This window comes from Onthophagus taurus, chromosome 3, assembly GCF_036711975.1.
Source record: "Onthophagus taurus isolate NC chromosome 3, IU_Otau_3.0, whole genome shotgun sequence".
NCBI lineage: Eukaryota > Metazoa > Arthropoda > Insecta > Coleoptera > Scarabaeidae > Onthophagus > Onthophagus taurus.
In genome coordinates, this window is record NC_091968.1 from 18,061,415 (window position 1) to 18,077,430 (window position 16,016).

The window sequence follows — 16,016 nt, forward strand, 5'->3', positions numbered from 1 at the left end:
TGTGGTAGACCTGTTCTGCTAAAGAGCTTCTTCAATATACACAAGGATAATGCTGATTTGATGCTGTTGTTGGAGCTATTTTTGTACTTATTATTTCTGGCCACTTGGACTTAGCATTTACCATGATAAAAAAGCTTTGCCATACTTCTTCTGGAATATCTCATTTATGTACCGGTACACTATTTGGGTTGTTTTTAATATTGGCACATGGTTGACATGATTTTACGAGAAGTTCAGTATCTTTGTAACATCATTTTCAGAGTTCGTTGGTGAGAGGACTGGAGTTTTTCTAAAAATATCATTCATGGTTTTCATCAGTGGTATTCTTATTAATTGGTAAAGATGCTCGAGATAAGTAGTTGGCGTTGGCGTGATGTTCCGATTTAGTATCTTGTATTTCAAAGTCAAATCCATTGAGGAACATGGCCTTGGGTATGAGACGCGAGGTTATGACTGTTGCAAACCATCGGCTTCTCCAAAAATCTTAGTCTATGGTTTGTTGTCTGTGATTAATGTAAATTTCCGACCATATATGTAAACAAACATTTAACCAATAATTAAATTCGTATCATAACTTACCAGCACTTGGTCGCCGACAATTTCTTTTTTGATTTTTAAGAGGACGGTAAATCCCTTCAACAATTGATAAAATGGGTGCGGTATTGATGCCACATTTTGTATAAATTTTGAGTAATAAGATACGTACCCGACAAACGTTCGTAGTTCATTGATGCTTGTCTGTTGCTGTTCAGTTGCTTTGAAGTTTTCTGGACACCGATTGAGCTGACTATGTGTCCTAAATATCTTATAGAAGAGACAGAAAGGTTATTCCTTCATTAGGTGCTGTTTTATTTCCAAAAGCAAGTTGCTTCATCTTGTAAGAACCTCGGTGAGCGAAATTGTCTGTAATCGTTGACCATTTGTATCTGTCATTAGAGGAAAACCCCATTCAGAGCAATCTGTTTTCTCAATGATCCCTAGTTTTTTCATTAATTCTAATTCTTCGTCTGCTCTCTTGTGTAGAGCGTATGATATTTGGTGAGGTTTTAAATATACAGGAGTGATCTTTCCATTCTTTAGCTTGCAACTGCAAGTGACATTTGGTACACTGATATCTCTTGTTCTAGAGTTTTTTTTTCTGTTTTTTCTATTTTGGAGACATGATTTATAATTAGGCGTCTAAGTATTTTACTTGTAGCTGCCCTCTAATAAAGTTATAAATAAATAACGAAAGCTCAGGACAGATTAAAGGAGGTTTACTCTCTTACCTACCACACCGGCTGCTTATCCCGATAATTCTTGGGTCCTTAACTTTGTACAGCCAGAACTCACACCTACATAATAATATCATAATAAAACCACAAATCTAAATGAAACAATACCAAACTTAAAAATGAACCGAACGTGGAAACAACCTGACAGAACATTCAAAAATGTAACCACGAGGCAGCAGAGGAAGTCATCGGTATGAGGAAAGTTTACATCAATGCAATCAAAAATACCAAACCCTGGTTTTTGGGTGAAGTTGGGAATCTGGCAGAAATGAAAAGGAAAAGCTACTTATAGTACAAAAATACACAAACAAAATCCGAAATGGCAGTAACAAAACTGCGGTAGCCCAAAAATTCTACCAAGATAAAGAAATTAACAAAGAACTTAAAAAAACAAAGGCAATGAATTAACAGAATATGGAGATTACAAGCTACTAGTGTCCGGTAAGTCTAAGAACGCAAGAGCGTTATCTGGATGGAGAAGAAGGACATGGACAGACCGACCTGGAGAAGACGAAGGAAAGAGTCTATAATCGATTTGACTATATGTAAAAGCACACAGATAGCGGCTTTTCAGGAGTGAAGGAGGAGACCACCTAAATATCTATTGCACTAAATTACAAGAGGGAACCCAGTTTAATGAAAAGTGAGAGCAGATGGTGACGATGGAAAGAACAAAAATTAAAAAAAGAAACCATTTTTTGATTTTTTAAGTGCCAGAAAACGCATGAAATGACCCGAGAAATACTAACCGAAGCAACGCTAAAAGCATGCGGGGCATACGGAAGAAAATCGGTCAAGATCGCAACAGGACGGATATACTGGTGGAATGAATGAGGAGGTAGAGAAGGCAAAGGAGAAGGCGAACAGAGGACACCAGAAAACGATATAGAAAAGGAATTAAAATGGCCAAGAAGCTTATATAGGATAGGGGATCTTTCCTGAAAGGGGTGACAATGTGTGGAAGGTTGGAAGACCGGAGAAAATAGACAGAAAAGTCACAAATGATGAAGTGAGAGAGATCGCAAGTGGGATAAAGAGTAAAGAATGCCCAAAATGTTTAACCAATTGCTGAGGGAGTATAAATTTCTTAAAGTGTCGAAAGAGGGAATGTCATTTAAACCCTCGTGTTTGCTAAACTTAGTTCTTTGAGAAGCTTATGCGATGTAGGCTAAACGACTACGTGGACTACCTTGCGGCGGTGAAGCACAAATAAACCTAAACAGAACTATAAGAAGAACACTTACGTGACACTAAGTGTTACTCTGACAATAAGTAAGACACCAACCAGACCGACGGAATCGCATAAATGAGCCAGGATGGTCACTTATGTTGCGTGGCAGGCAAGTTGGGACGATAAACGACGCGGTAGGTATATGAACTGCATCCAGGATGTAATGAGTGGTGTAAACTAAAACACAGTGATGCGGATATTTTATAACATATTAAGTGCCACAGATCAAAAGCGCACTGAGACGAGCTGGAGGCGGAAATACTACTGAAAAAATAAATGGATTTGGCACCGCCCCCTAATACCGACTAGAAAGAAAGAATCGATTAGAACTGAAAACTGTAAACCTGTAGAGGGAGATCCTTACTGGGACGAAGACCCTGATTTTGATGCTCGTAAGTTAAAACAAATTAAAGTTAGTGTAATTTGGAGTTTATCTTGTAATGTCTCAACATACACAGCAGCCTGCAGGCGAAGAGGGGATGAAGCTTGGGTTGAGGATGTGCGACGTTGTGGAGATGGGGGTTTTACGAGGTTTTAAGCATAGAATTGCCAAGATGTCGATCATACGGTGGAGATAGTTAAGTTTATGTGGGTAACTTGTGTTTGTTGTTTTGTGTTGGTTTTTTTGTTGCGCTTTGGAATAGTGGGTTGGGATGTGTTGTCGTGTTCTGATTGGACGGGTTTTGGTGGTATTGTGAAGCTTGTTTTGATGAAGCAGGTTTTAATTGTGACTGCTTTGAAGCTTTTATATATGTTAGGCATGTGGGGCGGTATAGATTAATAATAGGAAAATGTTGGTGTAGTAAAGATTGCTAAGTCGTGAAATGATTGCATAGATGGTTTTAATGGTGGAGGATGTATATATTGTTGTATATCTTGTATATATTTTTTTGAATGTAGGAGAGAAGGTTAATCTTTAGTCCACAGTGACGCTTGGATGTTTGATATCCGTTTTGAGTGAGATAGTGAAGGACTGGTGGATTCTGGTGGGGCGACAGTTTTGGGTGAATACAATTGATTCGGATTTTTTGGGATTGACGGATATCTTTCATACGGAATAGTGTTTTTGTAGGAATCTGAAGTGGGCTTATAGTAAAAGGATGCCGGTTAACTAAGAATTAATTAATATTTTAAATACGTCAAAGAAAAAGTAACATAGTAGTAATAATAAGTAAATACATTTCAATTCCAAAGACTCCAAATATTCTGGAATACTGTAGAAGGTAGAAAGTACTGTAGAAAATAATGAATACGACAATATTGATACTGGGAACTTATTGCAGAGGTGCAAACCTAGTATTAGTGGGTTAGAGTTAAATCTACTTTTTGGAATACGCAGTAACTGGCAGTGTCTGGTGTTATACATATGTACATCTTCAATCTTATCTAGTGAGGGCTCTTTCTTTTTAATTTCCAACAACCTCGCGTGTATATAGACAGATGCAGTAACGTCATTATATCGTATTTGATAAATAGGGGCTTGCATGCTGATGTTTGAGGAACTCTATCAATTGCCCGAACGGCTTTCCCGTACCGCAATTCCATACAGCATAGAAGCATAAAATAAGGCAAAGTAAACTGTCCTCGCTTCCTCGCTGCCAATTAATTGTCGCACCCCTCTAATCGCATATATTTGACGATTGAGTCTGTTACAAAGTAATTCTACGTGGTCGTACCAAGTAAGAAGACTGTCTAGAACAAAACCCAAATATTGCACCTTTCCTCTTTGGAACTCGTGATGAATTCGACTAGTTGTCAAGTAGATGTTGTTGGACTTTTCACGATTTGTAACAAGTTTATTGGTAGTAAACCGGTTAGATGTATATGTGCAAGTTCTAAGATCCTCACTATCTAGATGTTCTTTCCCTCGGGCAGAAACCATCGTTACTGTATCATTCGCAAACAGGAGAATAAGACAATCAATATCAATGGATAAGTCATTAATATAGATAATAAAGAACAGAAGCCTTAAAATGCCGTTGAATGAGCTTTCCTAAACCCATATTGCTCCTCAGTGAAATATTTATTCTTATCAAAAAAGTTTACTATTCGGAGTGGCATGATTTCTTCGAAAATTTGAGAAAAGGCTGTTAGAATAACAATAGGTCTGTAGTTATTCATATTCTCGGGATCACTCTTTTTAAGTATTGGTATAATTTTGGCAAGTTCTAATCTTCTCGAGAAACACAGCCTCTCTAAGTGAGCAGTTTATAATATCAGAAACTGGATCTTTTATGATGTTTACGGTTTCTTTCAAAAGATGGATACTGATTCCGTATACAGGGTCTGTCACGACGAGCTGAGTCTATATGTATGTGGCAAACTACTGGCACTATTTTTCTGAAAATTTGCATATAGCGTTTATCCGAGGTGCTCGTTTCAGCTAAAATATTTTCAGTTTTCTCCAACTTCCAGTTATACCGGAAATGGACCCCAACTTCGTTATTTTAAATGGACTGTACTAATTTTTATGGAATGTAGTAAATTTTAATATAATTTGATATAAGTCATAATATGTCTAGAGTGCACCATTTTTGAATTATTTCAGTTTTTTCAAAAATTTTGGTAGATGCAACCTTCACAATTCCTTCACAATCAAAATAATTTTTCGAAATTACACTCGAGTCCGGCCAAATATTCTCAAGGTTTGTACAGAGAGGACCCATATCTTATATTTCTATTAGCTCTTGAAAAGTTTTTTAAAAAATTATACAGAATGGTCAGAAATTTGCGCCGAATTTCCCTATCTCGAAAAGTCGAAAACTTCATTTTTTTTAAATAGCAACCCCAATTTTTTCTTTCGCCAACGTATTGTACGCTGAAAAATAAGGGAACTCTGTCATTACATCCCTATATCTAAAATGTATGGTTTTCGTAGAAACTTGAAAAAAATAAAATTTTCTTGGTTAGAGGTGGAGACTTTGTGATTAACATCAAAACGAAGGAGTTTGCTACTTTCGAGGATACAATGGCCCATGGGTGAGGCCATTCAAAAATTCTCTTCAAAGCCCAATCTCCACACATTTTATAACTTTCATAATAGAAAAAAACTTATAACAGCAGAAGAGAAATGAAGGTACTATATTTAATAATACAAATGAAAAATAAAAAACAAGAATGAAAAATTGATATAACTACAGTAAAAGTTCCAACTGGTTGCCCTCAACTTCCAAACATTTATGAATTCTTTTTAAAAACGCGGTATAAGTGGCACTCCGAATTTCTCTTCAATGCATCACGAACTCCTTCTTGGCATTCTTCCTTTGTTGTAATCGGTATAGCATACACGATATCTTTTATACAACCCCAAACAAAAAATCTAATGGAGTGATACAACGGTGGAGTGCCAAGTTGTGGGCAAAAGTTGCCGGGGAAACAGGTTTTGAAGGTAAGCAAAACAATTTTTTATTAAAAGTAAAATTACAACTGGAAAAATTGTAATTAAAAAAATATAACTCAAAATGCTATGGTACCTTATTCCGAGGTACTTAATGATTCCCTTCTTTACAAAAGAATACCTTAAACTTTTCTCTAATATCATAAGCAGCTCTCACACTGCGATTCTCACCACGGGAAAAATATCTCTTTGTTACCGACGTTTCTTGGCATGCAAATGAAGCTACTGAATCTTCCCCTTCTTTATCGATCACAATGTTATGCAATAGACATATACATTTTATAATGTTGTATATCTTTTGTCGTTCACTGGCCTATTCAGTTTTCCCAGCGGAGTGGAAAAAAGCGTTTATTCTTCCCATCTACAAGTCAGGAAGTAGGAACCTTGTCTCTAATTATCGCCCTATTCCATTCTTTCGATACTGTCAAAGGTTTTTGAGCATTTATTATTCAACAGCAATATGGCTTTCTTCGTGGCTGATCTATATGTATCTGGTATCCTACACAAATTACATTCAATCTTGTTTGAATGATAATTACCAGGTCGACGTGATCTTTACCGACTTTAGCAAAGCTTTCGACAAGCTGCATCATGGGGTACTCCTGGCCAAACTAGATAAGTTTAGCCTGACGTCCAGTCTTCTTTCGTGGGTAGCATCATACATATCGGATAGATACCAAGCTGTAAAAATGAATAATTTTGTATCTAACTTTATCTTAGTTTCCTCTGGTGTGTCTCAGGGTAGTCACTTGGGGCCGATCTTATTTATAGCTTATATTAATGATATCTATGAATGCTTCCACCATGCTTTTCTGCTTTACTCTGATGATTGTAAAGTATTCTCAAACGTTCAATCAACTTCTGACTGTGTAAGGTTATAAACTGATCTAGACAGATTACAAATATATTGCACAAACAATTTCCTTTACTTAAATTATGACAAATGCAATCACATAGCGTCCAGCAGAAAAAGATACCCAGTGAATTTGACTTATACGCTTGGACCAGGCCCTTTGAAAGCATTGTCGGAGGTGAAGGAACTTGGCGTTGTCCTGGATTCAAAATTACTTTTCAATTACCATGTTGATGAGTTGATCTTCATTGCAGTAAAACCTTATTCATGGCTTATGTTAACAGTGTTCTTGATTACACTTCGGTTGTCTGGAACCCTGTGTATACTACGAATATTGACCGCATTGAGGCTTTACAGAGAAAATTCGTACGATACTTGGCGCACAAGTTCAGCCTACCATACTGTACATACGAGCAAAGATGTAGAGTTTTTGGTTTGCGATCATTGCGGGGACGTCGAGCGGCCTCTGATGTGTTATTTCTGTTTAAAATGATCAGTGGATCGGTTGACTCGCCCGAGCTTGTGGGACAAATTTCATTTGCTGTTCCGAATTATCCCACATGAGATCAGTGGTTGTTTCGACTACTCGCTTTCTCGACAAACGCGTATTATAACTCTTCGCTACTGCGAATGATGTCAACTTACAATCGTCACTGTTCAAACTATGACATTTTTAATTTATCATTTGCATCGTTTCGAAAGTCTTAATAAACTTAACAATTTGTCAATAGCAGTTCAGTTTTAAGTTTATTATTACGTATAGTAATCACATAGTTTTATTACTTAGTACTTAATATGTAGTTAGGAATTTGTATTATTGTTTATTTTTTTTTTTTTTCGTTTTTCCTTTTTAATTTGATCTCAACTGCGTATGGTTGCATAATTAATGTTATTCGGAGTTTTCTTTTGCTTTTTGTAATATAGTCTTTTGTATTATTTAGTGGATACTATTGTGGGGTCTCCCTGTCTGTATCCCAAACAGTTAAAATAAATAAATGTCGCTATGATTAGCAATTTCAATCGTCGTTAGGAGCAATCTCCATTTGCTGGACATAATAATAATAATAATAATTTATTATGTTAATAACCCAGAGGGCATACATTCGTCACAATCGAAATAGAAATACAACATAAAAACATATTTAAGAAAGAATAAATTACCAAATACATCATTATTTTTCCTGTGCTGACTATGATGTAAAAAAGTGAGCTTTAAACATTCCAAAATATATAATGAAGGTAGTGTTAATATTTTTAATTTGTATATACAGTCATCAGTATAGTTCAAGTTAGCAACATTTCTAATAGCTCTTCTTTGTATACCAAATATTCTTTTATTGAACGGGGCATGTCCCCAGGCCAGTAACCCATAACTTAGATGGCTCTGAAAAAGCGCAAAATACGCGGAACGCAATACCCGACTAGAGGAAAACTCAGACAGACACCCAACAGAAAGGCAGTGGAGCTTAAGCGTGAGGCTAATTTCTCATCATGAACATTCCAGGTAAGCCTGGAATCCAGATGAACACCCAAAAACCTGACTCCTCTATCCGCTACGTAGGATTTAATAGTAGTTTGTTTTAGTGTAAAAGTCATTACTTCTGTTTTATTAGCATTCAGTGTTAGACGATTACTTGCAAACCAATGCCTTGCCGATTTTAACATTAAATCTTGCAATCCCCTGGCATCAACGTCAGAATCATGTTTTGTCAGCAAACTTGTGTCATCCGCATACAAGATTGAACTTGAGCTTCCACCACTCAGGAAAGAAGGCAAATCATTTACATATATTAAGAATAAAATAGGACCCAAAATTGACCCCTGAGGAACACCACTTGTAATATTCCCAGGGTTAGACATCACCGAGTTAAATTTAACAAATTGACTTCTATTTGTAAGATAAGATGACAAAAGCTTGCAAGCGTCCGGGGCGACATTGTAAGCGTACAATTTACGTATTAAAATAGAATGGGACACGCAATCAAAAGCTTTGGTAAGATCCAAAAAACTAGCTTCAATGTATTGCGACGCCTCAAAACCATCGACCACATACTCGATAAAATTTTGTATAGCCAGTGCCGTAGAGAGTCCTTTTCTAAAGCCAAATTGTTGTTTGTTAAAAATATTATTAGTTTCAAAATAATTGATTAATTGATTTTCCAATAGCATTTCAAAAATTTTCGACAACACTGGCAGTATACTAATTAATTGAATTAAATTGAATTAAAATTGAATTAAAATTTCTCTTAATATACTTTTTGATGTTGTTTTATTTTAATTGTCCTAATCGATTTCGACCACTTGGTCGTCCTCAGAAGACGTCTACATAACGTACAATTAAATTAAAATTAAATAGAATACAATAATACAAATAAACTTACGTCAGAAACGGTACACATAAATTAAAAAATTCTCCAACATGAATATTTTTTAGGTATTATCTGTATTTTCACGTGTTATAACACAGTGCGGTTGGAGGGTTGGAGTTATAGCGAGGTTATGTTAAAGTTGATAAACAGAACTTTGAGAGGTTGACCTTGATAATAATACAATATTAATTCAATGTAAAAAATCACATTTCACACAAACGAACTCAACTATCATCAATTTTAGTTTTTGAATTTCTCGTTTGTAAGATAAGGGTCCTTTAAACATAGATATAGGAGTGTATATTGAGGTGTTATTTGGTCGTTTAAGATCGTTTTGTTTGGGTGTTTATGTATGAACTTATTTATTTCATATAATTCCATAATCTCCATAAAATTTCCCTTATCTAGTCAGTGTAAAATTTTACTATTTTTGTCTTCGTCGAAATCATGGTTTTGGAACATTAGGTGTCTTCCAAAATTTGAGTTCTCTTTTGTTTTGTGTTCTCGAATCCGTTGACTAAGATCTCTTCCTGTCTCTCCTATATAGATTGCTCCGCAAGTGTTACAATCTAACTGATATATACCGCTTTTCTGCAAATGATTTGTTTGGTCTTTGTTATTTATTAGAATATTTCTTAGAGTATTTTTTGTTTTAAAAGATAAACATATATCGTATTGTTTAAATACGTTTTTAATTTTGTGGGAAATTTTTCCAGGAAATGATATTGATCTATATGTTGTATCGTTCACTTTTTTGTCATTGGTTAGAGTAGTGATATTATATAAATTGGTTTTGTGTTGTATTTTGTTTATCAGTTTATGTATTCTATGTTGCGGAAAATCATTTTTCATTGCGATCTGCTGTATGATTAGAAGTTCTTTTTCTGTTTCTGTTGCTTTTAGGCTTGAGTTTAATGCTCTCCAAATGTACGCTCTAAAGGTAGCATATTTCTGCGATTCATCGTGGTATGAGTTATAAGGTATAATGCAATCAGTCTGAGTTGGTTTGCGATATATTGAAAATTCCAAATTTTTATTGTTTTTATGTATGGTGAGATCAAGGAAATTTATAGAGCTATTTTCTTCTATTTCTATGGTGAAGTTAAGATTTTTATGTAATTTGTTGATGTAATTATGTAGGTCATTTATATGTTTTTCGTCATCTATTATTACCAAAATGTCATCAACATATCTTCGCCATAGTTTTATGTATTTTCGGAAAGGATTGCGGTCGCTCATTATTTTTTCAGTTTCGATCTTATTTAGAAAGATGTCACTCAGAATTCCACTCAAAGGAGAACCCATTGGTAATCCATCTTCAAAACCATAAATGGTATTATTGAATTGACAGAAATTCTGTTTAACACATTGTTTAAACAATAATTGTGTATTTTTAATGTCTTCATCATGATTTAATGAGTCTTGAATGATTTCTTTAATTATTTCAGTGGTCTCCAAAACAGGTACATTTGTATACAGGTTAGAGATGTCAAATGAAATTATTTTGTAGTTGTCTTCCATTTTTATGTCCTTAAGTAGCGAAATTAGTTGGTTTCTATTATTTATTGTATATTCTGGTTTGAATTTAATGTCATTTTTAAGGAAATTAACCAACCTTTTAGACAAATTGTAAGTGCTGGAATTAACGCTGCTGATTATAGGTCGAATCGGTTGGCCTTCTTTATGCAATTTCAATAAACTGTATAGTTTAGGGGTTTGAGGGTTCATTGGAAGGTTATATTTATAATTACCTATGATTTTTTTAATTGTGTTTTCACATGTTTTTACTAGTCGTTTAGTTTCTTTGTGGAATGCCTTTGTAGGATCTTTCTTAAATTCTTTAAGTTTATTGTCCTGAAGAAATTTTTCTGTTTTATCTATACAGCGTGTCCCGTATCTTCCGCATCAGAGCATTATACGGTTGTAGGATACATTATTCTGAAGCGATCTTTCTAATAAAATTTTTTCGAAATGTTTATAATAACTGCACGGGAACTGTTTAACGACGACCAATAACCGACAACTTTGATTCATCGAAAAAGTTTATTTCTCTTTCCATGACGAATTTATTGGTGAGTACACGTGGGAAACGAGTTATCATCGGCGTAGCGGACCGGCCGAGGGTGGTACCGATTACCTGAGTCTGATTTGCGATCTGCTGATTGGACGAAAAACAGTTCCTTTAAACAGTTCCCGTGCGGTTATTATAAACATTTCGAAAAAATTTTATTAGAAAGATCGCTTCAGAATAATGTATCCTACAACCGTATAATGCTCTGATGCGGAAGATACGGGACACGCTGTATATTTTTCTTTTCGCATCATTATCATCCCGGCATTTTTATCACCCGGGGTCACAATCAGATTATTGGTTTTTATCTTCTGTCTTATGTCCTTGATTATCTTCATTGTCCTCTTCTCCTCTCTTTCTTCGTTCTTACCGCTATGTCTTCTATTTCTTTCTTCTTTTATAAGTATATGTTGAATGTCTTTCTTTATTTTATTACCTTCTTTGTGTCCTATCACTGCTGCCTGGATTTCTATTGCGGTGTATGGTAGGGTCGTTGTCGTTTTTGGAGCAAATTTCATTCCCTTGTCCAATATTTTTTGTTCTTCTAAGTTAAAATTAACATCAGTTAAATTAGTAAATCCAGGGTAAAAGCTATGTATGGTATTCATTCTCTCTTCCTTTTTTGTTCTTCTTAGTTTTTCTTCTTTCAGTTTCCTTAGTTTTTTGATTTTCTTCATCTTTATCTGTTTCAACAAAATATTATCATGTATCTTTGCTTCTTTTATCATGCATTCTATCTCAATGTAGTGTAAATTATTGTTTAATGTTTGGTAGATGTTATATAACTTTATGTTAAGTAAGTTAATCTTTCTGTAATGATCGTTGATACTCTTCTTAATGTATTTTGACTTTAACTGTTTTATTTCATCTTCTCGAATGTATCCAGGGTATTTTTTGTTTACAAAAGGTGGAAAAATCTCTTCTTTCAGACAAATTCTAAGAAATTTAATGTGTTGTAGTTGAAGTTTTAGTCTATATGTTCTATATGTTAGTCTATCGTGAGTATACTAATTAGTCTAAAGTTCGAAGGATCATCAATATCACCTTCTTTGAATAGCGGCAAAACACTTGCCAACTTAAATTTATCAGGAAAACATCCTGTGTTTAAACACTGATTAAATAGAGTAGTAAGTACTGGGATCAGACAATTTTTGACCTTTTTTATCATGACCGCGTTTAAACCAAACGCATCAACCGATTTGCCAGGCTTAAGGGCGTCAAAGGAATCCCGTACCTCCACCTGTGAGAAAGCTTTAAAGGTAAAATATTCCCTATTTGTGTAATTGACATGTTCTAAGAGAAACGATAGCGGATCTTCGTCCCCTTCTAAATTATTAGCCAATCTATCCGATACATTTAAAAAGAAATTATTAAGTTCATTCGCGTCTAAATTACTATCCTTTCCATCAGCATTCCCAGAAGACTTACAGGTATTAATTATTTTCCATATAGCTGTCGGTTGATTTTTATGATTAATGATGTAATTATCATATATTATACAACAAGACGATCGAAAATACTCGATAATACGAGACGTATTGCCTGAAACCGAAGGTCGAGTGGTGTTTTTTAAGGTAATACGTCGAGATTCGAGTATTTTCGATTGTCGTGTTGTATATGGCTAAACTATTTCATGAATAAAAAATATACATATTTTTAGAATTTTTATAATTTTTTAATAAATTACATTGATTGTTATGGAAACATTCATGGATGTCTCGAAATTAATGAAATGTCAAACAAGCGATAATACATCGTTCTCCATGGTTACGGCCAAATAACCGCTGAAATACTCGCAATTGACAGAAAACCCCGAATTCCTATTGGCTGTTAACGATATGAATGAAATAGTCAGTAGCATTTCGTTTAGCGTGATCCACTGCTAACCTGTATGCTTTACGACATTTATTTCGTTCAATAAGTACGTACGGATTTTTATTGATTCTGTATAATTCACAAAGAAAAGTAAGTTTTTCTTTATGTTGCCTAAGTTGTGAGTTATTGCAAGCTATATTCAGTGAATCACGATTACGAGTATCTTTGACAGTTATAGTAGGGAAAGCGATCATAGCCGCGTTTCTCAAAAAGTCAATTAAAATATTAGTCTTATAATTGGGATGGAGCTCCATATCTTTACAGAAACAAAGATCATACCCACAAACATTATCAAAAAAGGTTTCCAAGCCCCTTACTGTTATAGGACTGAACGATCTATAAATATTACTTTTATTAATTTTGGGAGTCTGAAACTCAATGATTAAAGCCATATGATCTGAGAATAAAGTATCTATTACATTACAAGTGACTGGATCAGTAAAATTTACGAAAAAATTATCGGGACAGTTTTGCAACCTAGTTGGTTCCACAAAACTTGATTTCAAATTAAAGCTCTTTAGAAAGTCGAGCATCCTCAAGGTTTTTTTATCATTTGTTCCAAAGTGAACATTAAAGTCACCAACCAGAAAGATATCAGTCCACTTTCTAATAAGTGACGTCATCCCCCTGGAAAGCACCTCCTCAAAGCCATCCAAGTCACCGGACGGGGGACGGTATACACCAATTATAGTCAGCTCAAGATTCGGTATGTAAACACCCGCTAATTCACACTACATTTCTTTTGAATTTTCAGCAATAGGCAGTGGAACACAAACGACATCATGCCGAACCAGTAACGCGACCCCACCACGTCCATGAGATTTTCTGCAAAAAGAGGTGACGTGATTATAGTTGAGAATTGATAAATTCTTAATTTCATCAACTGTGAGCCAGTGCTCGCAAATACATAGCACAACTGGTTTTACATATAAATTATCCAAAAAGGTCTCAAGAACAGTACATTTATTTTTTAGTCCTTGTATATTTATGTGCACAATCGACAGTTTTGAAACTGAACAAGATTGCGTATTAGGATTTTTGTTATTAACATTTATATTAAGTTTATTTGACTTGTTATTAAGTTTATTTGACTTGTTAATATAATTGACATCAGTATCCCCACTACCACTGATCGGACACCGATCGAACAAAGCATCAACAGTGACATCACCAACACAATACGTCATTTGAATACGTTCCGGGAGTGAGAGTTATTAAATTATGGTTATTAACATTATGAGAATTTTCAAACATAGGTTTATCCAAGTACGGGTTAATGAGGCCAGTCAAATTTTTACACATCATGAATGTTTTATTTTGGCAAACATAATTAAAATAAAAATAATCGTTCTTTCTTTCTATATCGCGTAAATCAGGTCTCGAGACGCTATCGAGTTCCGACTCGTTTAGTAGATGACCGTTAAATTTTAGCTGTATCACACCACATGTTGATCACGTGGTACCAACGAGTAATCCCGAGCAAAATAGTGCGGTGCCTACGAAGTACCCGAAGGAAAAGGGCACGTCTAGTGTAAAATTTAATGTTTTATATATTACATAACTTCACTAACATAAGTAAAAAAGAACTCTCCTTTAGAGAACTGTAAAAACTACTCTATTAAGTGAATAATATATGAACTCTATATTAATATTAAATATAGTGTACATTAGAGTTATTTTTACCATGTGATATTACAATTTTTACTCTAATTCTTTTTACCAACTACTCTAAAATTTTTACACGACACGATTTTTTCCTGTGTATAATTCAATAATATATATAATTAATATATATTATTCCAAATGCGCATTCTATCACCTGTCCAGCTTTTGAAAGACGCTTATTATAAGTACTTTCTGATGGTCCGAGTTTTGTCACAGGGTATGGCCTCATTAAGTAGGTTTTTAGAGGATATGCTTCATCGCCTAAAAGGACGTAAGGTACTTCAATGCAAGTTCCTGGAAGATATGAAAGCTGTCTAACACCCAGAGCGTCTTCTTCTAGTTTTCTGGAAATGCTGCTATGAATTTCGAGAATAATTTTCTCTATGATTTTAGAAATGGAAGGGAGTAGTGAGATAAGGCAGCAGCTTGATGGGATTGTTTGGTCTTTGTTAAGTTTGGGGATGGGTCTGATTAAAGCAGTTTTTTCTGATGGTGGGGAAGTGTTGGAGTTTGAGAACAAGTGGTGTGATATAGCACAGTTGTGATTAAGCGGAGATCAGTTGTTTTAAATCAGATAATTACCTGTGAAAAGTGTTCCTCAAACGTAATTTTTAAATCATTACACAAATTACTTCATTCTACGTCAATAATTAATAATAACTATTAACACGTTGTAACGCATTTTAATTACTTTATCTACGACTGCTTGGATAAGTCATCATTACCGCACTCATTTGAGGTGATTTGAGTTACGTAATGAAGTTCATTACCGCACTGGTTTCATTACGTAACGCATTTTTAGCCTAATCAGAACAGACTTAATTTATTGAAACGAGCAACAATACAAAAGAAAAAGTGTTATCTACTTACAGAGAAACAATACTATTTTTTATAAACATTAATTGTTATGTTTTTACATATCAAAACACTTATTCCAGATGAGTAAACATGTTGTTGAAACTGACAATTCAAAATTGTCAACAATCATTTCAAAATATTTTATAAATGTTAAATAGACTTTTGTAAAGAAATTGATTTTTTAGTAATTTTTAGCCGTCGTAGATAAAATGCTGTATATCACACGTGGGCTAGAGCATAATTACAGTACTCGTGTGATTACACGACTCGGTCTACGACCTCGTCGTGCAATTCTCCACACTCGTACTGTAATTATGTTTCTAGCCCACTTGTAATATAAATAACTATTATTTAATGATTTATTCTGTAATTGAATTCCTAAGTTATTACTTCTACTTAATATTCCCGTTATTTAAATAGCAG

General features: G+C 34.6%; 1 long non-coding RNA gene across 1 annotated transcript; it reads right to left on the reverse strand.

The window, feature by feature from the left end:
• Positions 1-9,007: 9,007 nt before the first annotated feature.
• On the reverse strand, positions 9,008-10,051 carry LOC139429436 (uncharacterized). Its single transcript, XR_011640086.1, has 2 exons — positions 9,137-10,051; positions 9,008-9,077 (listed from the first exon to the last, which is right to left on the reverse strand). It is a non-coding gene; the product is annotated as an uncharacterized lncRNA (long non-coding RNA).
• Positions 10,052-16,016: the final 5,965 nt, after the last annotated feature.